The sequence below is a fragment of the Anas platyrhynchos genome, chromosome Z (genome assembly GCF_047663525.1).
Source record: "Anas platyrhynchos isolate ZD024472 breed Pekin duck chromosome Z, IASCAAS_PekinDuck_T2T, whole genome shotgun sequence".
Taxonomy (NCBI): domain Eukaryota; kingdom Metazoa; phylum Chordata; class Aves; order Anseriformes; family Anatidae; genus Anas; species Anas platyrhynchos.
Window position 1 is genome coordinate 57,987,168 of NC_092621.1, and position 15,928 is coordinate 58,003,095.

At 40.7% G+C, this 15,928-nt stretch overlaps 1 long non-coding RNA gene across 2 annotated transcripts; it reads left to right on the plus strand.

Moving 5' to 3' along the window:
* Positions 1-12,568: 12,568 nt before the first annotated feature.
* On the plus strand, positions 12,569-15,275 carry LOC106018491 (uncharacterized). Of its 2 annotated transcripts, none has more exons than XR_002404162.4 (3): positions 12,569-12,620; positions 13,379-13,491; positions 14,680-15,275. It is a non-coding gene; the product is annotated as an uncharacterized lncRNA (long non-coding RNA). The 2 variants fall into 2 exon arrangements; XR_001192623.5 differs by lacking the exon at positions 12,569-12,620 and adding an exon at positions 12,638-13,050.
* The last annotated feature ends 653 nt before the right edge of the window (positions 15,276-15,928 follow it).

Consider the following 15,928-nt stretch of genomic DNA (forward strand, 5'->3'; position numbering starts at 1 on the left):
AGAAGCACGTAGGTGGAGATAGGGATAGAGGGATCACTCAACAATTATCATCACAGGCAAAACAGTCAGCATAGAGAGATTAATATAATTGACTACCTATTACTGACAAGCTAGTGAAGTGAGAAAATAAAAACAAACTAAAAACACCTTCCCCCTATCCACCCTCCTCTATCTCCTCTCCCTGAGCAGCACAGGGGAACAGAAAATGGTGGCTGTGGTCAGTCCCTGACGCTTTGTCTCTGCTGCTCCCTCACAGTCCCTCTCTTGCCCTGCTCCACGTGGGGTCCCTCAAATGGGATGCTGTCATTCCCGAACTGAGCCTGCGGGGGTTGCCCACAGGCAGCAGCTCCTCAAACACTGCTCCCACACAGCTCCATCCCATGGGGTCCATCCGTCACCCAGGAGCAAACTGCTCCAGCATGGGTTCCCCATGGGTGGGCGGCAGCTCCCCCCAGACCCCCTGCTCCTGCGTGGGCTCCTCTCCACGGGCTGCAGCTCCGGCCAGGGGCCTGCTCCTGCGGGGGCTATCCATGGGCCACAGCCTCCTCCAGGCCACATCCACCTGCTCCACCGGGGGCTCCTCCACCCATGAGGGGGCTGCAGCGTGGAGATCTGCTCCATGGGGGACCCATGGGCTGTAGGGGGACAGCCTGCTCCACCAGGGGCCTCTCCCTGCACAGCCCGCAGGGGAACTCCTGCTTGCCTGCAGCACCTCCTGCCCTCCTGCTGCACTCACCTGCGGGGCTGCAGGGCTGGTTCTCTCACATTTTCTCATTCATTCCTCCCAGCTGTTGTTACACAGTAGGTCTTCTTGTTTGTTTGTTTCTCTTTCTTAAATCTGTTCTTCCAGAAGTACACCCAGGATCGCTCACTGCCTTGGCTCTAGCCACTGGTGGGTCCCTGTTGGATCCATCTGAAACTGGCCCTTATCTAACGTGGGCCATCTTCTGAACTCAGCTCATAGAAGTTCCCCATGTAGACTCCCCATGCCCACTCTCATCACAAAACCCTTGCCACATAAACTCAGTACAGGCAGGCATAGGGACTGGGATATGTTAGCACCCCAAAAAACATAATAGAGCAGAATGTAGCCTGTTTACTTGGCTTGCAGAACCAGAAATTTAATACATCAGTCATCCTTTTCTTGACCAACTTCATTGTTTCATATCTGAACTAAAATCTTAATTCCATTTAAATCCTGATGACATATTTAATTTGGAAACAATATAAAATCAGCATTTAGATTTTTTGTGTGTAGTTGTCTCATTATTTATGCAAAAATGATCTGCTTTTGTTTCTTTTTATTCTTTTGAAAGTGAACAAAGAAAAACCAATGTACCTAGGTAATTTTGTGCTGTAGGATCTGAACTAGTTAAAGGTGTCCCTAAATGACATTGTGCCTCAGGGCAGTCATGTGATTCTGCCAAAGTAGCATTAACTTTACGGTGTTGGTACCTTTAGTGTTTTGTATCTATGCTAATTTAAGTAAACTATTATTTAATTGACCTTATGTCTAATTCTGTCAACAGTATGGGTACAAAGAACCATTAATTTTTCCATGTTTTGAGCATATGGCGAAAGAGAAATTTTCTTGGAGGGTTATCTTGTTAAAGGCTTCAGTGATGGACCTTCTATTTTTACTTCTGCGACATTTTTCTCCTTGGGAAGATGAGCCAATTTATTCTGCAGTGGTATATATCTAAGTGTAAAGACATCAGTCTTTACAGGTTTGTTTTACATAGTTAGTGATAGTAAAGAGGCTAAACTGGTGTCCTGAAATTAATTCCTACATTTATTGCCATTGTTTGTTAAACTGCCTATTGAATGTGACCCAGTGTGAACTCGAGGCATCTCCTGTTTGTATCTCAGTACTGTAGTTTACTTCTAACCAAATCTTGCCTGTTTTCTTCAGATTTCACGTTTCACATTCATTGATAATGTGACAAAATTAACAGTCGTTGATTTCTCACATAGTGAGTTCCATGGATTGTTTTCTACTCTTGGAATCTAATGAACCGATGAAAACAGAAGGACTAATTATTTCATTTAGTTTCAGAAACACTAGTTTCAGTGTTTTCTAGAGCTTGACAGTCTCTTTTTTTTCTGTTTTTGCCCTTAGTTTTTGTTTGTTTGTTTGTTTGCTTGTTTTAATAAGGTCTGACTCTTACTTTGTTCCATCAGCAAATACATGACCTCTAGTGGCAAGCAGTTAGTAATGATTTATGAAGTAAACTAAATTCTGCATATGAAGAGCAGGAGCAGGTACTCCACAAAGTTTCTCTCTTAAATGCTTATCTGACCATGATGGCAGCTCCTTTTTTTTTTTTTTTTTTTTTTTTTAGCAGTGAATTTAATCTGTAACATTCATATGGTAAGTGAAAATGCACTCCACCTTTGTGATCATTCTACTGCTCTGTCTTCATCCTCAATTTCCTTATATTCATTTCTTGTGTGGCCACACCTGAAGTACTGTGTCTAGTTCAAGGCTCACTAGTACAAGAAAGACATAGAGCTGCCAGAGTGAGTCCATTGAAGGGCCACTAAGATAATGATTTAGAAGAGGGAGGATGAGAGGAAGGTTTTTTCAGTTTGTTTTTAGTTTCTCACTGCTCTAGCTTGTCACTAATAGGTAGTAAATTATATTAATTTCCCTATGGTGACTCTGTTTTGCCCATAATGATAATTGTTGAATGATTCCCCTTGTCCTTATCTCCACCCTTGGACCTTTTTCATTGTATTTCTCCCCTCCTCCCTCCTGTCACTTTGAGGAGGGGGAGTGAGAGAGTGGTTGTGGTGAAGTTCAGCTGCCCAGCTGAGTAAAACCACCACACGTGCTCAGAGAGCTGCTAACTGTGCTGTGACTAACTATGACTCTTGATGCCCATCCCCAAAGCCAATACAGCTTTTTCCCTGGCCCTGCTTGGATCAGGCAGACAGGACACCCAGATGGTGAGCAGGGGTGAGCAGTATGGGGACACCTCACCCTGGGAAGCTGAGAGGGCTTCCTTCTTGAGGGACCCCTCCCCAGGCCAATGAATGACTATGGCCTCCTTCTTCCTTTTCTAGTGTCACAGACGTTGCTGCAGTATCAGTGACAGGGAGCAGCTCATCAACCTCAGCTCTCCCCAGCCCACCACAGCATGTGAATACCATGGCCATGGCACTGGACAATCACTGCCTCAACATCTGGGGTGATTCAGCTTATGCAATGCCTTGCCTCTACCAGCTCTGTTTCACCTGCATCCAGCAGTGGACTGACAGCAAGCATAAGTGCCCTCTCTGCAAGAGGAAGACTGAGCTTTGCAGTGCACTCAAGACAGGTGAATGACAAATTTGAAAAATTCATCATGAGAGCATCCGCAGCAGTGTCAGTCATCACCTGCCAGGCAGGAACAGCTCAGGAAGGCCCAGCTGCCTATAGTCCCCTTGTCCCAAAGCAGCCTGGCCATATGTTGCAGGGCTGGTGCCCAGGGCTTCTATGGGCATGCTCCACCAGCACACCTGAGTGTACCTCTTCCAGGCGAACCCATCACTGCTCCTGCCCCTGCTGTCCTGGCTGTGCCAGCTGCTGAGGCTCATCTCTGGGACCAAGTGTTCACAGGCATTCATGCTGAAGAATTCTGACACTGGTACCCTGTGTCTCTCCAGCCTGGAGAAAGAGCTTCTGGTCAAACTGCTGGAGCTCAACCACTGGAAATGTACAGCAATATTTGTACACCATTTAACTGGTGTCACCGTGTGATCATACAGCAGGGAGACCCACAGCTTGCTGGGCCTTGGTATCTCCTACCCTGCTGTGGAACAGCAGGCAAGATCCACAGGTACCCCCCAGCCCAGCTGCTGCCCCAGCAGTGACTCCTGCCCCCAGCCCAGAGCCCTCCAGCAGCCCCAGGGAAACCAACATGGAGGAGCTTCCTAGCACCTCAGGAAATGGCCTTTGTGAGGTCCCAGATACCCCCTGCCACCCTTGTTGATGTCCCCAGGGAGCGAGAAGTCCTTAATGGAGAGCCAAGGGAGGCTGTGGCAGGTCTCTCCACTTCCAGCTGGGGCAGGGACCACCCATATGGGGGCCCCAGTGGGTCCCAAAGAGGAAGGCCTCCCCCTCCCAGGCCTTAGCACCACCCCCCAAGAGGTCACACCACTGGTGATGCTGGGACAGTGGCCCCAGAGCTGGTGAGACCAAGGATAGGCCAGCTGCTGGGGCATGTGCCAGCCCCTCAGGACACAGAGAGGTCCTCAGTGTCTCACTATCACAGAGAGTAGTAAAGCAATAAAATTACAGGAAAAAGACTCAGTGCTGCCAACAATGCATTGGTCATTGCCATCCCCACCCCTGCTGCCGTCCCTGCCTCTTCCTGCTGCTGTGCCCACGGCCTCCTCACATGCCCACTGCACACAGAGTCTGATGGGTTCAGTTTGGTGGGAGAGGGTAATGCCACCCTTTGCCAGGAGGGCTGGGGCATTCGTCTCAGCATTTCCCTCCCCAGGTGCCCAGCACCACTGCTTTGCTCCCCCTGAAAGTGTGTGCTGCCCAGCTGCAGGCCTGCAGCTCTGTAGCTGCTCTCAGCAACAGGTTTGCAGTGAAGGGGTGCCCAGAGCCAGCCCATGCCCATCCCCATCACCCCAGGCCTTGCCTCCTGCTCGCTGCCCCCTCTTCCCCTGGGCCTCAGGGCTCTGCCTCCTGTCAGCCTGTGCAGATTGGAACACAGGAGGTTCCCTCTGAACATCAGGAATCACTTCTGTACCGTGCAGGTGACAAAGCACTGGAACAGGTTGCCCAGGACAGGTCTTTTTCCTTCATGATCTTCAAAAGCCATTTGGATGTGGTCCTAGGCAACCTGCTCTAGATGTCCCTGCTTGATTGGGTGGGAATGGAGGAGTTAGAACAGATGAGCTCCAGAGGTCCCTGCCAACCTCAGACATTTTGTGGTTCTATTATCCGCCATAGAAAAGTTTTCAGCAGCAGAAAAAACGCATCTCTTTATGTGGGATGATGCAGTTCTCCCACTTCATTGTTTTAGTTACCATTGACTTTGCCGTTTTATTAACAGAGAATATTGTTATGAATACGTGTCTAGATGAGTCTATCAAGTATTTTGAGCTTTACAAAATGTTTCTGAAAAAAAAAAAAAAAAAAAAAAGGTGTGTAGAAAGAAATTTGCTAGTATGTTAGAGACACCACTGCAAAAGCAACTCAGTTAATGTTAAGGCTGTACTGGGTGTAGAGTTAAAGCTTCAAAAAGAGTTGATAAACTCCTATGATTGTAAGATTTGAGCACCTGTTCCAACACTTCATATTTTTTATCTTAAAGAATTGTAGGAGAGAGTTGAATTTTCTCAGGAATGCCTCAGACTAAGTCAGGGACATTTTCAGTTTTGTAGTTAGTTCTGTTATAAAGCACAGAACAATTGATGGAACTTGCTGTGCAATCCAAAGGATCAAGAATTTCTTTAGCAGTTCTTCAAATTAGACTCATATAGTACATGAACAAGGCTTATAATCAGCTATGATTATAAATATTTCTGTCTAGATATATGGATATTAAAGTAAATTAATTCACATAAATATGTAAGCCCTGAATCTGTTTCTGTGATTTTGAGAAGTGTTTTAATGCCAAATATTTCCAACTGTTCTAGACTTTTACTGCAGATTTTTGGCATCAAGTGCAATAAAGCTGAAATTGCACAATTCTGCTCCACATTTTCATTGAAGCAGCATAACTTGTCAGGGGTTTTCCAAGGATTTTCCCTCCTTTAAAATATATAAAGTTTCTGTTTGTTTAGGAGGTTTCAGTCTGATTTCATTTACTAGCTATTATCCTCCTGGCCAAAACCAGTATTTCTGTTAATGATTCTTGGATGGGTTCTTTTCCAAAATTTCTTATTTTCTAAATAAGTGTGCTTGCTTAATCATGATAATTGAAATATAAAAACTAGAAACTACTATATGCATTACAACATGGTGTTTGTGCATGAAAATTGTCAAGTTGATGAAATCCCTAGAATATCTATATCTCTGTCAAAAAATAATCCATTAGCAAATTAAGATTTTAAAAATTGCTTTGTACAGACGGATCTAGAAATGAAACTTTTCACCTAATGCTTGTGTTTTATGTTTCTCTTAAACTAGAAGAACAGCAAAATAGTGATATTAACTTAAAAATTAATTTAAAAATTAAGAACAGTAACTGGGAAAAAAAAATAAATAAAATAAAAAGTGAAAACTCAAATTCAGTTACACTGGAGTTTAAAATATTTTTAGCAGTAAATTACTTAATTTCCCTTCTCCAGCATCCCATTGAATATATTGATGAAGTGGATTTGATTTTCCGGTTATTTAAAATAGATGTAAGAGAATAAATAAATAAATAAATAAACCATTCATATGTTAGAAGTTATAAAATGCTTTAGCCAACTTAACAAAGATTGAAAAAGACACTTACATTAAACTTATTTCACAGCCATACCAGAGTGACAGAATAACAGTAGAGAGAAAAGGTATCGGAAATATTTCTAGCAATAAGTGAATCAATAACTACACCAGGAGGGCATGTAGCATACCCATCAAAAAAGGCAGGAGACATCTGACCACAGCAATGCACAGGAAGATTTTGACAGATCAAGGGGCACTTCATACTGTTACCAGTTTATGGGATACAAGTTAGTGTTGATTGCATGAATTTCCAACAGTTTGTTACACATTATCTTGGGGTAAAACAAACACACTGTCTTAACAGTCTAATCAAAAAACTGTTAGTCCAATTACCAATTACTAATTAATACATGTATAGTTCAAGTAGTATACAGTTAAAATGACATAGAAAGAAATATCTAGTGTCTGCCCCCTGTTTGGTGTTACATTCACACTCCCAAAGATCCCGTGGGTCATAAGGTCACTAGTTTCAGTTTGAATCGTGGGGGCGAGTGTGGCAAGTCATTAGCATACTGAGTTTCCAGTCAGGCCAAGTGAAGTCATATAGGCCATGCAAAGTCAGGCAATACAAAGGCTGACAAGTCTTGAGGATGGTGTCATATCAACCTAACACAAAAACCTGTCTTGTTGCAAGCAACAGCATTCATATTTACTGGGCTACTATGCACTTTGTACCCACACAACTCACAAAAAAGGATATTGCCATGGGAAGGTCCAAGTGAACAAGACCCCCTATGACCCTATCTGCTGCGAGTCAGCACCTCTAAACAAGTGATGGTCAGGCTGAGATGAGGCAAGGAAGTGGGCAAGGGGATGATGTGCAGCCCCGTGGTTGTGGGAGGGAGAGTGGGGGAGCAGGGACGGCAGCCAGGGACAGCCTGCAGGCCATCAACACCAGACCAGCAAATGGTGATGAGGCTGGTGCCAGGCACAACTGGCCAGTGTGGTCCAGGGGGCAGAGGCTGGGCACAAGACACAGGGCACAGGGACCAAGGGCAGGAGCCAGGGCTTGATGCTGCTATTGGGAAGTCAGGGGCTGTCACAGTAGGGCTGCTTCCAGCTCTACACATAGAGCTCCATGCCCAGCAGCCTGATCTGTGGACCTGTCTGTACTGCATCAGGGCTGGTGTCACAGGCAGCCAGAACCAGGGACGGGGATGGATGGAAGGAAATAGGCTGCAGAAACTCTTGGGGCATGGGGACCTCACAGATTTGATTAAGAAATAACTCATATTATCAATACTTTTCCAAATTTTATTGGAATACAGCATATTAAATAGTGCCAACTATTCAAAGATGGAATGATAAGCAGCAGGGGGTACACATTTTTTTAACCATGTCTTTTTTAATGCCCTATTATTTTAAGTTTATTTATAAAGTATTGGCAATATTAAATGAATTTCAGAGAGTCTTGTACTTGTTCCAAGCATGCAGCTCATACTTGTGAAGCTGGAGATCTTATAAGTTGTTAAAATTCACCCTGACTTTAAGAGTTTTTTAGAATAGTAGATTACTAACCAGGAGAAACTGACAAACTGATTCCACTTAGAGTATACATGTGTGCTCTTTGGAAGAGTGCTAGTCATCCAAGGGAAATTTTGAGAAGGAATTAAATAGAATGGAAAGCATTCTAAATAAATTAAACTGGCATGTAATCCAAGAGATAGATGTCACAACTTGAGTGGGAAGGGAAAGAAAGAACTGAGTTTGTTTAAATATAGCATCTCAAACTACTTTACAGAGACAACATATCAGGAATTTGCTGGCAAATCTTGTGTCACCTTAGTTTGTCCTAGCTATGATTCCATTGTTTTTGCAGCTAATTATAACTCTCATAATTACAAGTTATGGTAGTACATACCCTAGCGAACATATGGAATTGGTGTGACATCAAACATTTTTCACTGAACAATTATCTTACTCTTCACAAGCATTTTAAATCAAATTCTGATGAGAGATGTGTTCCCTTGGGAACTGTGCAATATAGCTTAATGCACCATTCTTTGGGAAGAGCACTCAAAAACATACAAAAAACAGAGTATAATTATAATATAACTACACATTTGACATACAGGTTTTAAAGTGTAAGTCCCAAAAGAGAACTTAAATTTGTCCAGAAGAAGGGAAAAGGAAGTTTTTGAGGGTAGAATTGCAAATGCTGACTTGCAGTTCAGTGTTCCAGAAGTGGGTAACCTATTGACTGGACTTATTTCAACAGCCTAATGTAAGAATATAGTCAGAATGAAAACTTGAAGCTGAAACACATCCTGTCATTTACATCATTCAGCAAGGATTTTTTTCCTTTGAGTAAACCCATTTCATACACTTTACCCTTTCTGATAACCGCCTTGACATCAATGGGACCACCTGTGTAAGAAGGAACAGCACAGTATGTGTTCTCCATGAAGAGTGCACAAACTGTCAATGAAAGCAGTATTCTTCCATAAATTTAGGTGAACCTGTTTAGGAAGTACTTTTCACAAGATGTGAAGAGACAATATCCACTGATATTAACAAAATAACTGTGTACCTGTAGTAGTAGATGTGAGTGAGGAATAAATTCATTATGTGAAAACAAGAAAGCAAGGCAGTATTATGTATTTGGTGATTCTCCAAATGTGTTCTTTTCAGCCAGGTAGCTATATAAAATGATTTCTTGTGTACCAGCTTTGGCTGGGATAGAATTAATTTTCTTCATAGCAGTTTTTATGATGCTGTGTTGCAGATTTGTGACCACAACAGTGCTGATAACACATCAGTGTTTTAGTTGTTGCTGAGTAGTGCTGAGTCCTTGCACAGAGCCAAGAACTTTTCTGCTTGTCATGCTGCTCTGCCAGTGAGGAGGCTGGGGGTGCAACAGAAGCTGGGAGGGGACACACCCAGGACAGCTGACCCAAACTGGCCAAACGGATGTCCCATGCCATAAGACATGCTAGGCAATAAAAGCTAGGGGGAAAGAAAGAGGAAGGGTGGACATTTGCAACAATGGTGTTTGTCTTCCCAAGAAATGCTGTGTGTGATGGATGCTGCTTTCCTGGAAATGTCTGAAATGGCCCACCAAAGGGAAGCAGTGAATAAATTCCTTGTTTTGCTTTGCTCGTGCATGCAGCTCTGGCTGTACCTGGTAAACTATCTTTATCTCAACCCACTAGTTCTCACACTTTTACCTTTCTGATTCTCTTCCCTATCTTGCTGAGAGGCAGTAAGCAAGCATCTGTGTGGGGCTTAGATGCCTGCTGGAGTCAAACCACAACACCTGAAAATTCTCATCATCTAAATGTTATGGGGTGAAAACAAAAGATGCTTGATGTTTTCATTAAAATCTTTATGCAATACATATTTTGCAGGGGCAGCATCACTGTATATCTCTGTTGCAATTTTAAACTTTTAAAATTTAGTTCATAAATGTAATCCTCAGTTTTTAAATTATGTGTCAATATGTAAATGGTAATCTTACATCATATTTGATTGATTTAGCTATAAACATTAAGCTAAATCCATGGCACTAAGGCCAACATTATAGTGAACATTTAAAATGGTCATGAGGAAGAACTAAATACAGAAGTAGCCGTGCAAAATAAATTTTCATTCAATGAGTCACTCTGTGTGTTTACCATTGACGTATCTAGCATGAATAACATTGGAAGGCAGTGTCCACCCATGTATTACTTTGCAGTTTTAAAGGATGGGTGTATTCATATTCCATTTCACACTTGTTCTGTTGTTAACTTTCTCAATTCATCTTTACATATTGAGATGGGTGTGAAAACAGGTCCAGCCACCTTTAACAGCTGAATATATGACATAATTCACATAACATTTTTCTGTGTAATATTTCAAACTCACCTTTGTTTATTTTTATTTAGTTTCTCCTTTGAGAAGTAAAAATATAAAATCTGCTTTATTTCAAATCTGTATATCTGAATGAGAAATTTTCAAAAATTCTGTAATAGAAAGTATGGACTTTGTGCTGTGAGCACAAATTCCAATGTTGTATCAATAGGCTCTTTTATGTTCAACAGGTTAAATACATGGCTATCACTTCACAATTCTGATATTTAAATAACATTTGCAAGTGTGAGAAAGCAGTCTTCTTTCTTTCCATAACTGTATTTTTGTACAAATAACTGAAATTAAATTTAGATTAATGTTAACAAGAGTATAACATTTCAGGAAATATAAATCAGTAGCATGTCTTGAATTGTCAATTTTGTACCTTTTAAAATGGATAATAGCTGTAGAATTCTTTAAGTTCTGCATTTCAGTAGTACAAGTGATATATGTACAATGTATTTACAAGCACCATATATGATATATGGTATTTGAGACAGAAGAACTGTTATAGAAATAAGACTCAAAGTAAAAGAATGAAGAAACACCGATTTTGAGAGAGGACAATGACAGCATGACATCTCAAGTGTTCAAAGTTAACTGGAATTTCACTTGGCCTTCACAGTGCTTGGAAGTTCAAGAAGAGAGCTCAGAAAAGGACTGATAAGTAGCAAAAAGGAAAAAAAAAATAATAATATTAAAAAAAAAAAAAAAAAAAACATTCTTGTTGGATCCACATTCGGTGGATCAGCCCAGATTTTGAAAGGACTGGTTTAGTTAACTATTATTTTGTTTTGTATTCAAAAACATTAGTACACTCTGGAAATTCCTAACTGGCTGCTACTGCTTTGCTTTTCATCTTGCCAGCTAGCACCTGGTTAGCCACATTAGTTGATTTACACCCCACATTTTTTTAAACAATATATTTAGAAAAGTATTTATTTAGTTCATAAAGGATATGTATTAAAATCTCTGCTGTGCTTTCCTGTTTGCTTGATTTACAGTATTTCTGTTTTCAAAAGCAAAAAGTTCTTACAAAAAGGAGGATGAACTTCAATACATACATAACATCTTCCAGCTATTTGAATTATTTGAATTTAGTTTCTAAATTTTTAAGGCCTAAGAACGCCTTTTGGACAAAGATGAATAATGCAATCCATTACAGCAGTGATCATTACACTGTGATTTCAACACAAATTGAAGGCACAGACACCTGGTTTAGTCCATAGCATGAGTCAGTGGGTTGGCAGATCTGTATCTATGCTTCAGCCAGCTGTGGAGCAATTGCCCTGTTAAACTTGCAACTGTGTGGTAAGAATTTGCCCAAGCCCCTGATCACGATATTAACTACCATGTGATTAACAGGTGAAACTGGCCTTTTCAGTGTGTCTCTGGAAAGAACAACTTCATCACATCACTTCATAAAACTTGTGACAAAAGTGAACTGCCAAAATGTATAAGAGTTAAAGTGATATTCTGTACAACAGCCAGAAGTTCCAACAGCATTCACAGCTGCACCTTCAGAAAGTATTGCAGCTTCTCTTTGAAACATATGCATCTGCTGGATACAATGATAGCCTGTGTTATGGTAATTCCTTTATTAGTATGCTTCACACTTGGCATCTACAATAAAACCAGCCATATATTTTGCTTTCCCAATGGTATATTTCCTTAATACTAAAGTTTCTGGGTGGTGGAAGTTGTTATGTTCCAACTGACTATAAGTATGTCACTTTTTTAGATATTATTTCTGAAATTAGGTTGCACTATGAAACCAACAGTATAATTGAAACTTCTTGTGGAACAGAATGCCTGTAAAATTCCTGTATTCATATTGTTTAACAGACACTAGCATATACTTAGTATTCAGCTGCTTTTTTGGAAAGCATAAAGGAACTCATTAACAAGAAAGCAATTTTTCTTATTACTATGACAATAACATTGTCTCTTTCCAGTAATAATTTATTCATAGGTCTACCTGTGCCTCCATGACAGAACATATGCTAAAGCAAAAAAGAGGCATCCAGTCCCAGTGACAGTCCAGGCAAAGGGTGAATTCCTGCTTGGAAATTCCTGCTTGGTATTGGAAACACAGAGGAGGATCTACAAGACTCTGTGCTGCAGTTCATTTTACAGTCATTTATACACACTGAACTAGCCCATGTGTTCGCTCAGGCATAGGCCATTACCAGAAGTAATCTCTTGCAGGGAGAGTATGAGCACTGTATGAATATTTCAAAAGCTGTGTTGGTGCTAGCAGGTATGTATAAATGGAGATCAGTTCTTCCACTGTGACTGCATGGACTTCTCAGAGAAACTTAAAGCAATGATCAATCAGCCAGGGACAGCTGTAGAGGTAGGCTGTCAGGGAAGTTCCTCAAACCTCTTCCCCTTATTATTAGCCTCTCCCACCTCCCACTTCTTCCTTTAGAGCTGGGTAGAATCTTTCTCTTTGGGCAGAATCTTTCTCTTTTCTTTGAAAACACAGTAACATAAAAAGCTTTGAATTTAACCTATCAAATGCTAGACACAGGAAAAGAAGAGCTAATAGTCAAACTGCTTGTGGTGGTACCCCTGACTATCTTACCAATAAGAAGCCCTGAAAAGGCAGGCCCACTACAGTTTTTTTGCTGAGAGAACATCTGAGATGTCAGGGGATAGTGACTGTTTCAGGGACACCAGTTCTTCCCATCATTAGCATGTGGGCCAACATGTTCCCCAACTTCCTACTGGCAAAGAGGCCTGAATCTTCAAGGCTTTCCATCTCTGCTCTGCCAGTTTTCTGGGTCTGTATTTGGATTTTTGCTGCAGAGAAATTTTGAGCTGTGTCTTCTTAATACTTGCAAACACTAACAGAAATGTTGGTGGTACTTTTTTTTTTTTCTTTATTGGAGACTTTTTAAGTATGTAAGGATACAAAATCAGTAAAATATTGTAGAAAATATGTGGGTTTGGTACTTGAATAAAAATGACTCTTTATACTAATACTAAAAACAGCCTTTTCACGTTCTATGAAATGTTTAACAATATTTTTAATAGACTATTCATGTTAGTAACTTCAAAATTTCCAAATAATAAATGGTGCTGCATATAGCTTCACTTCTTCCTTTACAGTGAACTTGTCTCAGCCAAATTTTTTAGCCACAAGGAAGTAATTTTCTCCTATTTCAACATTCCATGCCTCTTCTCAGAAGTCTCTTTGGGTTTCAGTTGGCTTGAAACTGGAGGTAAGGCTGGGTAGATTTATTCCAACTTAGGCAGTGCATTTTCACAAGAGGTACTTGGATAAGAGCCCAGTGGAGAATGTTAAGTACAAGAAGCTCAATACCACTGCTTGGAACAGTATTTTAGAAGTAAGTTATTATGCTGGTGTCCAGATAAAAAAATTACCTGAAGATTTAAGGGCAGTAAGCCATAGTAAAGCTAGAGTAAACAGAGTAACTCAATGGTGCTATTAACTGTCACTCTGGCATATGGCATTGTTAAGACAGACTATAAGATGACTTGATTAATGGAGAGAGGAAACATAGTATATGTGTGAAGTTTGCATAGGTTTACATGTTTAATACATTAATTTAAAATTAAATAATATTACAGGATTGGATACTAGCTATCTGCTGGTAAAAATTTAGATAAAATATTGTTATAAAAAATTGTTGGTAAACTTTGAGATAAAATAACACAGGCTGCATTACCAGGAATCCAACATTGTTAACAAAATGAGGAGGTTCTAAAGAGCTACATGTGGAAGTCTGAACAGACTTCTGAAATAATTTCTAACAGGATGCTAAGTCACTGGAATTAGAGTTCATATGACTGTTTTCCAGGGTGTTTTAGTTATTATCTTTGCTGAAGAGAATCTAAGAGAAATAATCAACTTTGGGGAAGGTTCCTGCTCACATTGAAAGTTTCCTGGAGAGGTATTACAACAAGACCAGCAATAATTTTCTCCTTAGTGGCTAAGCAATGCATAAATGTACATGTCATTCTGCCTCCGCAGGCAAATGAAACTTTTAGAAAGATTTGTTTAAGAGTTGGATATAAACTGTATGGTAATAACAAATAGTATTCTGTTATTAATGTCATTGTTTCATATGATATTTTTTTCTTTTGACATTCCACATTGATTATTGTCATTGTATCCATTGACAAGTGACACTTTGCTACTATTGTATATTTTGCCAGGGTACACAAAAAGTGATTAATTAACTGGGAGCTTCTAATCAGGTATTTAAGGAAAAAAAAAAAAAAAAAAAAAAAGAACTGTGAAACATGTAATAATACCATAATTAAAAGTTAGTGAAAGGGCATGAGAACTATATTAGAGCTCAGATTTGTTTATTATAACAACATGCAGCTGCTTAACAAAAGCATTTCCTCTGCTGCTACTGCTTTCTGCTGCTTTTTCCTCTCAGACTTCTGCTTTGATGTTGAAGTTAATTTCCTGATGAGAGATCCCAGCAGTGTGGAGTGGGTACAACAGCTGTGGGAAGGAAAGACCCGCCAAAGCACTCTCCACAGCAGAGGAGTAACTCATCCCCTACAGTGGTCTAGCCTGAGACCTCTTTCTACTCCCTCCTACAGCAATTCCTCCCCATACCAGGACCCAGCCAGGACCAGCAGTTCCATTGGGAAGGAGCTGAGGAGCCTGGCAGCATCTTACAGCCAGGGACCATCCCACAATGCCAGCTAGGAGCAGGGTAACCAGGGACAAGTAAGGACAGCCCCAGAACCATGCACCTGCAGGAGGACAGGGCCAGGCCAGGTCATGGCTAAGCCCAGTTGAGCAGGGCTCATGGCTGAGCCAGCCTGTGGGAAGCTGGAGTCCAGAGGCTCCAGGGGTGGCATGGGGACCTGGGGCAGGTGGAGGATCCATGGGCAGGCTCAGCAGGGACAAACAGGGCTGTCAGAGCCTTTCAATATCCAGCACCTGCTATAAAGTCTAATAATACATGACTCTTTTCAATAAAAGTCACTTAGGATTTCTTAAAGCTTTTTGAAGACCATTGTTACAGCAAAAGAACAAAATAAATTGCTGTGTCTGCTCCATCTTTGGTGTCTGTCTTGAGATCTTTATTCAGCTGTGGAAGCACCAGCTCCTTCACTAAACTGAACTGGAATTAAATTGAGGTTTATATGTGAGCCTCTTTGACTTTTATTTTCAGTAATTAGCAATTGCACAAGAACTGAAGTATTAAAATAACAATGAAACCAGATGGCTGGTTTTAGATGGCCTAGTAACTAGGGAAACCTTACTTTTCTGTATTGACATTTGCATGGATGGAAACTCGTTTTTGTTACTATAGCGGAGTTCCCATTCAAAAACAGAAATTTTATCCTCAGTGATTTCAGTGGTAGCTGAGGAAAAAGATGAAAATGGAGAAACTATATAGCAGATGTTATAAAATATTCCCAAATTTCACAATCTGAAGTCTTCCACCCAGCTGTTACTTTGTTTTAAGCATCTGTTAGCAAAATAAGATATTAACGTTGTGTTAAGCAATGAATCATTGAGGAAGCTTTCTTGACATTATAAACTGCTTCTTTTCTTGTTAACAAGACTAGAACTGAAGAAATTTAGTTTACTCAAGGACAAGTGACTATTCAGATAAAAGGAAGTTGTAAAAGATGTAATGTTAAATTGGTTACACTTAAAACAGAATT